The sequence below is a fragment of the Dufourea novaeangliae genome, unplaced genomic scaffold, assembly GCF_001272555.1.
Source record: "Dufourea novaeangliae isolate 0120121106 unplaced genomic scaffold, ASM127255v1 scaffold89, whole genome shotgun sequence".
Lineage (NCBI taxonomy): Eukaryota > Metazoa > Arthropoda > Insecta > Hymenoptera > Halictidae > Dufourea > Dufourea novaeangliae.
In genome coordinates this window covers 3,278,721-3,289,750 of record NW_015373988.1, presented here as the reverse complement: position 1 = coordinate 3,289,750, position 11,030 = coordinate 3,278,721, and the positions used below count along the sequence as shown (strand labels likewise).

General features: G+C 35.9%; 1 protein-coding gene across 1 annotated transcript in view; it reads right to left on the bottom strand.

Annotated features, from left to right (window-relative positions):
* LOC107187568 (fasciclin-3-like) overlaps positions 1-11,030 on the bottom strand; it is a 55,005-nt gene that overhangs the window by 15,187 nt on the left and 28,788 nt on the right. The gene's annotated exons all lie outside the window — the stretch shown is intronic.

The window sequence follows — 11,030 nt, the reverse complement described above, 5'->3', positions numbered from 1 at the left end:
TGCATTTATTAAAGAGTTGGAATGAGGTTAGTTCAATTTTTTTTTATTTAGTCTTTATAATCGGATCAACCGTTAATCTCAGGGTTATTGGCGGCTACGATTGCATTTAAATTATGAAATCATGAAAATAATTTTAAATCACTTTGACTTAAATAAAATGAATAATACTCATGTTTACCAAATTCGGTTTAAAATCCTCACGACGAATTTGGTTCGTCCTTCTAAGGCAACCGTTTAAGTATAAATTTTTCATAACTTTTCACCATTTTCGGCGAGAATGCATTTGCCAATTCGTTCTGTAAAGGGTGTTCCTTTATGTACGATTTGAGTATGTTTCCAACAGTTATACTTCTCTGACCTAATAGTTGTACTTCTTGCATCTGGTATACTTATTGTTGAACTTGCAGCGATATGAATATGCAATGTGTATGCCCACGGCGATGTTTGTATACCTACGATAGACGACGCAACGTGGCGAATACCTGGTTCAGTTATCGCCAACGGGCCCCGCAAGTTTGTTCGTCTCGTGGACGTTTCAGCTTAAGAGGGAAAAATCTGTCGCAAGTTAAACGTTCGCCCCGCGGATTTGCGAGATAACCAAACGGTGTACGTGAATGGAACTCGTCGGGTCGGACTAACGGACGGCAATTTCGTCGTTAATTAACAATATTTTCAATACTTAGAAGATGACCTACAGAAAACTTTTTTTATTCATAACGTGTTTAATCATTAACTTGTATCTAGGGTGTTATGTTCTCTTAACATTTCTGAAGAATAATGCAAGTGATATAGAATAAAAATTTAACAAAAACATATATTTGTATTCCAGAAGTAAAAAAATTTTGATTCAGGTCGGATGAGTCGTGTATTCGCTATGTGAAGATTAATTAACTGATAAATCTCCAATACACAGAAACTTCATATATTAGAATACTCCACGTATACCATTTAGATTCAATATATTAAATGATAATTACTACATAAAGTTGATAATGAACGACATAGTAAACAGATAACGATTAAATTAATAATTATGACCACAACCAAAATGTATTATATCAGATGTAATGTTTATTTACAATGTACAGTCGTATGCGTAAAACGACCGGCTCTATGTAAATACAGTATTCTGTTACAAAAGGGACATTCTAACTTTATTTTAAAACCACATTAAAGAACCTTGTCGCTCGTTATATAAATACAAGTATAGTCTGACACGTATGTGGAATTTAATATTTTATTCCGTTTGTATTAATAAATAATTACTAATTACGGTTTCTACTGACTTTGTTCGCTTCTTCTTCTACTCCTTTAAATAGTATCTGTCTCTGTATCCACCGTTACACACACATATTCATATTTATGGCAGCAATTATCGTCGCAGACTGAACTTCGTGACAACATTCTAGAATACACGTGTGTGTAATTAGTGCCAGTAACCGGAACGTATGTTCTGTAGATTTTCAATATCGAGACACACATAATCAGTTGTTTGACCTGAGAACCGATACAACGACCGTGCGTATTGGCACAAGAGGGTTTAAACGCGATGTATAATCTAGTTCAATTTGCATTTCCATGCTGGAATGTTGATACTATATGGAGTGGCTATTGTTAATAGAACATTGGTACGCCAACGTGGTTAATTTATGTTGTATGCATATAATAAATATTGAAGTACCTTATATTCCTATATTTAATGCCACGATCAATACTTTCGAATTGATTTCTTCATAGAAGATGATTTCAAATATAGTACAACGATATATAATTAACTTATAATCAACAATTCCTTATCGAAATACTCAATTCCATTATTCAATTTTACGACTTCCAGCACATTCATCGTCACTTTTCTTTTTCAGTAATAATAAAAAGCATACTGTATACAGATAATTCACTGAGAGTAGTTTATTACTTGTATAGTGAGAGTCAAAACACAGTAAGTATACACCTTACAAAGTTGAGGTTCGTATAATACTACTGTAGTATTATACTGAAATTTTCTGCTGTTACTACGCACGGATCCATTTATTTTACCTTCTGTTGTTCTAATTCGATTGCAAATAAAAACTGCAATTTACAAATGGTATTAAAGAAATAATACCTTATTCGAACACGTAATGTGTACTGGATGTGTACATGGGATTCCAGAGAGCGTAATCGATTGTTCGGGCCAAGGATCGGCTGGTACACACATACACACACGCTCGGACTCGCCGACCATATCGTTCCAGCGAGATTTAAATACCGGGTGCCTTGCTAATCACCTCGCTAATCCTTAATTACGGCCCCGGCACGATTGTTACTCGCATCACGGTCGGCGGAACACGCATCTTCCGTTTTTGGAAGGTGAAACCCTCCCATAAATAACAGTAGCCCGAGACAATGGCGTCGCATAAACTCTCTAGCTATACATCAACCCCTTGCCCTTAAATTATCGTTGGAATAATAGGGCGAGCGTGGCTAAATCCCGAAATCATTTTTCTTTCACTACCATTTCACCGCGCGTTCTTCGTCAAATTGCACAGGCCAACGTTAAACACAGACTATTTGGATTAGGTGCGTTGTATTCTGTTATTTAGGCCCAGAAACTCCCCTGCGAAGTCGAAGCTACTATAATTACAATAAATCCCGTGAATTATTGGCTTTCGATGCGTGTGAGATTTCCTTAGGAAAAATGATATGGTAGAACTGCATCGACAGTATTGTGAAATTCAATGGTACGTTGTGTGCGAAGTATTGTCGTTGGTTCTTAATTTACATGAATTTTGAGATAATTTAATGAAGAATGTTACGAGGATGACTTAATTATCGATGTAAATGTAATCTTGATGAAGTACGATTAAATTATGTCAGAAATTTTTAAAGCGCTTTGTAGTTATTAATTCTATTAATGATACTGGTATTGTAGAATATACGGTTTCTTAAAGGTTACACTAAATTCTTATAGTTTTTTATTAAATGAAAATATAATGTAGGTACCCTTCACCGTCTTGTTAAGAAATGTATGTTCACTTAAATATCGGTAACATAAATTTAATTCGCCAAATTTATTTATACGTTTGCCTAAATTCATTTTTCACTGGCGAATGTGCAAATTAAGTTTAATTTATTATTTCACAAAGTTAGCTCGTATCCTTGGGTATTTCTCTGCTCCTTACACTGAAATCAATTTAAACAGATACATGACCTAATTAAAAATTTTCAAGCACCGTTTCTATCTTTAGAAATGAAATTATTCCTATAACAAGCGAAAGATTTCTTCGTGAAACGAAGTTCTATAAAGAAAGTCATATCAGCCTTATAAATGTATGAGTTCATAAAAATTTCGTTCTACTTTTAAATTAAATTTTCCTTAAATTCAACCATTACGTTGACATTCCCATTTACAGCGATTTTTATTTCATTTACATCATAATATTTTTTTCTACAGCTTCTAAGGTTCCTTTCATTCTGCAATTAATATTCAGTTATTACGACGTCCCCATTCCTTATTAAACGAATCTGTATTGGGTTTTATTGTACGAAAAATAAATTCTATTGAAAATGACCGTTCGCTCCACTGAAGATTTCGTACCCTAGGCGTTTAAGTACAGTGTGCCCGCAGAATTTTAATCAGGCCTTAATTACTTATATATTTCTGGGCTCAATGGTCTGGCCACGGTGAAGAGTCCCGTAAGCATTATGCATATCCTCCGCAAAATCCCCTACGGCCGCGAAAACGGAAAAGCCAAAGGCGTAAAGAGCTTGTACTTTGAAATGAGATCCCTTTCTTTCTTCAGAACTCAACTAAATGAAACCGCATCCTTGATGCACCACCAGTCGGTTGTGCCTGGCTTTTATTGTTTTTGTTGAAAGATGAGAGATAAAAGGACCGAGTGGAAGAAGTCTTTGAAAATATTTGTTGCCACGAAGAAAAAACAACGGTCGCCGTCTACAGTCTGTTTGAGGATCAAAAGGACAATAACAGCAACGAACTATCTTATTAAACTTAGCCTGAAGAGTAAATGCTATGTTTTTTCATGCTTATCAATTCCATATGGAATTAATTAGCCTCAAACAATGGAAAATAAACTAAATAAAACTTTTGTAATTATTACGGTAATATCTGACGCATTACTTTCTTTTTGTTGATTGAGTTATACTTATGTGGAATGATTTATGTAACGAGATTTAGGTCACACCTATCGCTGATTTGGCTCGACTATATTTAATGGTGGTGTGCGGGTACCCGAAATCTCGGGTCGAGCCGCAAGAAGTCGGGCGGGAGAGGTTCGGATTCTGAAAGTATTTCTGCCACATACGATTGCTCTGAATCCCGAAAGTTTTCGGCAACCCGAAACTTTTGGGCCATTCGGGTTTCGATAGGGGATTGCGGTGGCCTCGGGAAACCAGAGTTTCTATTTGGAATTGTGGCAGATTTGGGAGCCAGAGTGTGATATTTGTACAATGTATGGCATCTTGTATTATTTCATTTTTTAGCTTCGTTCGAGAACGAAAGTGTAGTATGTAATTGGTTTTAATTTCTGCATTCGTTGCTTCTAAGTGTTGTTTGTTTCGTGTAAAAAATAAGCATACAGGTACATAATTAATACAGGTCTTCTCATAGCACACTTTAAACAAGAATGGAATGATTATTTATATGTACAAAATAATAATTGTTTATAAATAGTATGAAATAATAGTTGTAAAATGATGTGACGTTAGTTACGTTCTCATTAGTAGGATCTGATGCTGTTACATGTTAGTTAATGGACCTCGAACCATATGTGAGATATTGATCTTTACCTACAAGGGAAGGAGTATTCCGTAACATAATACACTGTCACAGTTTTCGTGCTTATAACAATGAAGCTACTGGATAATTGCAGCTTGGAGAATCAGGAACTTGCAAAATCAACTCTAGTTAATCAGAGTCTGGTTTAGACGTTGGAAGCTTTGTTGTCCTACGGTACCCTTCATTTGCATACCGTAAAATGGTAATAATGGTAAAAATTGAATCTAGGAAAATTTCGTTCCTACCATAATATAAAGACAAAATAATTTTTCTACAATAATTTTCAATTAGAAGAAAAGAAGAATTTTTCTCCTATAAAAAATTCTTTTCATTACTGAGAAATGTGTACCGTGCATTTTTCAAGTTTTTCTATTCATTCCATGATAAATATACGACCCGTTTAAATTTCTTTAATTTAAAACCTGGAATGCCACGATTCATGTACACCTTTCATAATCAAGAATCTCAAATAACTGAAACTGTACGACTCGAAGGGCGCAGAGAAATATTGTGTAATCAATAATTCATGGAAAACATTACTTCGAACGATTGGCATCCATTTGCTTCGTGTAGCAGCTATAAGCTGGAACACGATCTTTTAATCCATCAGATGGGGAAGTATTACGATCGAGTGGTATCGGCTACGTATCCGGGCACGATTCTCGGTCATATTTAATTTCCAATGGAAATGGCGAATCCACGAGCCGGGGCGGTCTGGTTCGGTTAATATTGCAAGATTCAGAAGCGCTTGTTGAATCTTTAAAGTTTCGAGTCCGTGGCAGACGACGACCCGTAATCGGAGGTAGAAAAAGGAACCCGGTCGGCCAAACCGATGGGAACCCTCGAAATGGTCCTGAACTTTTATACGGTCCTCGTAAAAAGTTTTATAATAAAATGTACACTACCACGGTGTATTCTGTATAAGTAGCTGACGTCGTCTAGTCGCATACGAGGATCCTTAAATCGTGACCATTTCCCATTTCCTTGATCATTTTCGTGGCTTAATGTCGCATTTGCAATGAAGAAAGATCTACGAATATTCCCATAGAGTCAGGTTTTTTTCTTGAGCGTAATTGTTTCCTTCCTTTTCTTGCGTTGATTCTTATTTATTCCGATTTATCTACGATCAATAATAAGAATCTTTTTTTAGCGATATTATATACTAGATTAAGATAATTTAAATGGTTTGAAATTTAAATATACAAATTTTTCTTTCAGCAATTAATTTCTTTAATCATTTTTTAATAAACGTTATAGAGTATCATTTCTCAAAAATAAATGTTCTACGTGGTATTTTATATTTTACTTTATTTAAATATTCGTTATTCGTATTGTATGTTAATATTTCTCAAATAATTTATCTTTCTTATTCCGTTAAAATATGATTCTTGCAATTGAATATCTGTATCTATAATACATTCCTTCTGCAAATAAGTCTACGTAAAAGTAGGTGATTAAGTGAATTTATTTTCCCATATTATGTACAAAGTAACAATAAGATAATTATGGAGGACCTATTTTAATAAAAGTATAACGTAGCAATACAAATTTCAGTACGGAAATGGTATTCGCGAGGGAACAACATAGTTACCTTTATTTAGGCATTGTATGAGCTAATTGTGCAAATTTATTTTCACGTTGTGGATATACGCTTGCCGGCAGTAATTTCATCTGTATCACGCTATTGTTCCTCGACCTCTGGAGGAATTCAGCTCCTTCAAAGTATACACTATATTAATTGTTTGTAATGCCACTATTTTGAAAATTACAAGTTTGAGTATACACGTAACACAGCAATTTGTCCTTCGTAATTCTCTGTTCGCAGAGAATTCTGTATTCACTAATGGCTAAAGTTGTCTAGTAAATATTTTCCGAAAACATACATTTTCAACCACATTCACCGTCAACGCACAATTAAAAGTATATATTTATTTTCACATTGTTAATAATAAACGGAACATCTTGCAGCTACAATTTATATAAAAAATTCTGTATTGAATTACATTCATATTGCAATTTCAAAGTACTGGAATTTTTGTTATCTCATTTTTAGTTTGTGTAAATGTCCAATGGTTTCTCCATAAATGCACATGCACATAAATTTCGTGTTCCTATATAATTGCTAACTCTAGGTTTGCTTCAATTGCTTCTTGCAATTTTAGCATTGCCAGGATGTTACTTTATTCTTGTGGTAAAATAAATAAATAAACTTATGATTTGTGAATATGAGCATAAATTACAAACTTTAAAGAGTTAAAATGCAACATGCACACATAATCATATATTGGTACAGAATATACAAAAATACTGTACGTATTTCAAAAATATGTCTCTTCACGGGGGAAGTCGTCCAATTCAGAAAAATCCATTAACCCGTGGCAGGTCAACCATCCGCGACCCCAAACAGGACCAATGAGATCTATCTCATAGGTGGATAGAGACGGCTTTACCACTGAGCCAAGAATAAATCAACTACGTGGAAAAACGAACATGTATTATGTTGCATAGCCCAGATTGCTTCATTCCAAAGGGGTAGAGGAACTCGTTTCGAGAAAAATAAGTGAAGAAGCTTCTTTGATAACCTCGGGGAGACATTCTTTTTTTTCCATTCTCTACGCTACTGTTGTATTCTCTTCTGACCATCTGTTTGTGTGGCATTCTTCAAAGCCGGCAGAAACGTAAATGATCAAAGAGCATGAATATATCTGTAACGTTTCTGAATGAGATATGTGTGTTATACCATTAATTATATTCATGAAACTGATAAAACATTAGTTACACTTGAAGTGCAACTGCAATACGACATGGATCAATGGTACGATCAAGAGCAAAGATTTACGCGTCTGATGGTACTCAGACTAATGGTACGATCAAGAGCACAGATTTACGGGTCTGAGACTTCCATATTCCTCCCATTCCCACAATCAATTTCGATATATGCGTGTCGCTTAATTGACGCCGCATGTTGGTACAGTCATTCTTAATAATCATATTGTTACTCTTATTATACGATGCAGTAACAGCAGTTGGGTTGCTGTCGAATTAAATCATTTCGCAATTTTGTTCACTGCTCTTTATATTGCCATTGCCTCCGAGCTGTGCGATTATACAGAAGGAATTCAGTAATTCACAGATATCTTGTTAAGTTACATGATATATTATATTCTTCATTTTTCTATTTCCACCTTTTAAATGTTACATATTATTAACACCTTGGCTGCCATAGTTAATTTTATTTTTCTTTCCCCATACGCTAACATATCAATCCATAGTGTAGCAACACAAGTTGATCCTCATTCCTTCTGTAGAAACCTATACAGCTTCCTCTCGATTATTGTCCCGTTCTCGGGTCCGCACCAGGACAATAATCTTGAAGGGAGAAATGCTTCAGACCCTCGTAAATTCGTTTTTTGCCCGAAGCCCGAGCCTCGGCAATAAAACCGGAGGGGCAACAAAGTATGCGCTTGACAGGTTCCACGCCCCCCCCCTTTCCGTGGTGGGGATCACGCCTGGACAATAATCGTGGAGAACATGCTAGACGATATTTGAGAAGAGTTTGTACATGCTTCCTCGGATCAAACAGCTTTCGTGCACCACCTAGTTGCACCAAGAAACAATCGAGGACGTACAAGGAACGTACCGAAGTAGGAAATTGTATCGCAATAGTTTCCAATTTCTTGTCTGCCTCCGTATCAAACTACCACGTACCCATCTTCCCTTACCCAGATTCAGCTGAAACCTGATTCCGAGCGGGCTTAACTTTCGAAGTATGTGCGGCATGTTTGTGTACATGGTTATGATTTACTCGCCCCTCTAAAGTATATATACCTTTCATGGCTGCCTCCTGTGGAAACGTGAAGGAGTGGAAACGCCACGAAGAAGGCAGCAGGTGAAATTTGTCGGTTCTCAGCCGGGTGGCGAGCGCGCTGTCGGGCTAGGGAGGGATGAATTCGTCGATATATCGACGGTAGTATCGTGAATTGCTCTCGAAGCTTCCGGTAACACGTTTGCCTTGCGGCATCGTAATCCTCGGGGAAGTTCATGCTGGTCACATAGAGCTGATACGGTTCCAGTTCCAAACTGGTGAGATTTCGAAAATCGTGGTCTCCGATGCCGTCTGATTTAACGAAACCGCGACACTTTTTTTCCCCCATGCTGATTCGATTCTGTGTTTACATTTACGCTGTGGTTAGTCTGGGAATGGATGAGGATTTATTAATCGATGTGGAAGATAAGCAATTAAAGCTTTGCTTCTGTTTCATAAGGATTTAAATATTTGTCAGTAAGCAAGTTAAATTTTTAACAAATTTGTTATGGGAAAGGTATTAAGTTTTCTACAAGAGTGACAGTAATTTCTATTTAATTTGGTTTAATTCTCCTAATGACCATGTAAAATATTAGGGGCATCAGTTTCTTCAAATTATGAGTCAATATATTTTAAATGAAAACTATCTTTTTGAGTTTTTATGCAGTAAAAATGGTGTAGAATGTTGGTATATCATTACGAATATAAACGAAACATCCTTGACTCATAAAACGAATACTCATTTTGTCAAGAAATAGTGGACGGTTCATTAATGCACCTAATATTATAGGTTTGACAAAATGTTAAAGTATTAGTTCGACACGTTTAGAACAGAATTTTCATACATTTCCCATTTACGAATGTATTTATTTTCAAATACAAGAGATACCATGTCACAGTAAATTTAATTTGAATTTGAACAAATTTTTTTTTCTAGTAAGTAATCGACAGTTAGTAATAACTCGTTATCAGACAGTTTCAGTTATTTGATAATGACACTAAGACATTCATCCTTTATTTGGAATTGTGTAGAATACCTATTCAAACCTGCTTTGATCGTTAAAATCTATCAGTATACACATAAATCTGCCACTTCGGCTGCAACAATTTAGTATAAACTCCGTTCTTCGGCCGTATTAGCAAGTGACATAGACAAATCGCATTATTCATTCCTACAATGTATTAAAAACAAATAAATCTGTCCCTTTAATCACTTCCTGGCTTCTCATCCGTGGAAATCTTCGCTGTGGCGCGGACCTCCCGCATGCAAACGAATCATTACCGTAAAGCGAATATGTCTTTAGCTGTGACGATTGGCACGTACAGGCATTGAGGTTTCAAACGAGTTTACGGTTTAAAGCCGGGGAAGTCTGGTTCAACAACCACGGAGGTGGGAAGAATCGTAGAAAACATGAGAATATAAGTTCATTGTTGACTACGGAGACGGTAGACGTGTAAGGGGATTGCACCTTATCCCCACCATCCCCCCCCCCCCGCGCTGTCAGTGTAATGTACAGCTATTGTTGCTGCACTTGCTTCCTCATAACATCGTGTGTACATCAACGAGGATGCGCATACTTCTTTTTATTGCATTCCTCTTACGTTCTCTGTCACAAATAAAAGCAACGTGTCGGTTCGCTAATGCCTTGTAGTATCCACTTTCAGCAATATCGAATCTTATTTTAGCCGATCAAAGAAGCTTCTTGTCAGCGTTAGGAATAACAAAAACTATATTCTCCGATGCAGCTTCTGACATATTTATGAATGTCGTGATAGATTTTTAACTGTTTTTGCCGTGACGCGAGAGAGGATGTTTATAGACATGTGTTCAAAGGTTCTAGCAAATGAGGCGTAGTACTTGTTAAGTACATTAATTAGGGGTTCAATCATTTTATTTCTTAGACTGGTTAGTTTTCAGTCTTCTTTATCTCCATAGGTATATCAAACATTAATAATTATTAAATCGTTAACTCATCGTTCAAGATGCATTCGCAATGAATTATTTTTCAATAAATTATTGCATAATGCTCTGGGTATTTCTGTTATTTTTCTCCATTTATTTTACTTCTTTATTTTCCATATTTCACGGTTACAGTTATGTTTCCGTTAATTAAAATGTCGTCCGACCGTCCTGTTTGTAACTTTTTCTTCATGCTTTTTAGTTCTTTTATTTTTAAGTATCTTTCTGTTATATTTAGTTTAAGCTTAATAATAGCGGCACAGATTCTCGGCATTATGCCTCGGTTTCCGCTACTATTTGCATTATCGTAATTTAGTACGCTATGATATACGTGTCATTAATTAAGTAATAAATCCAAGAATGAAATCCATGCGAGAATTTAAAAACTCTCTAGCCTGTAGGCAACGTTTATGTTTCCATAATTCACCGAGCTTAGCGTAAAACAGCGGGGGTTACATTTAGCACGATTCTTCAATTAACTAGGT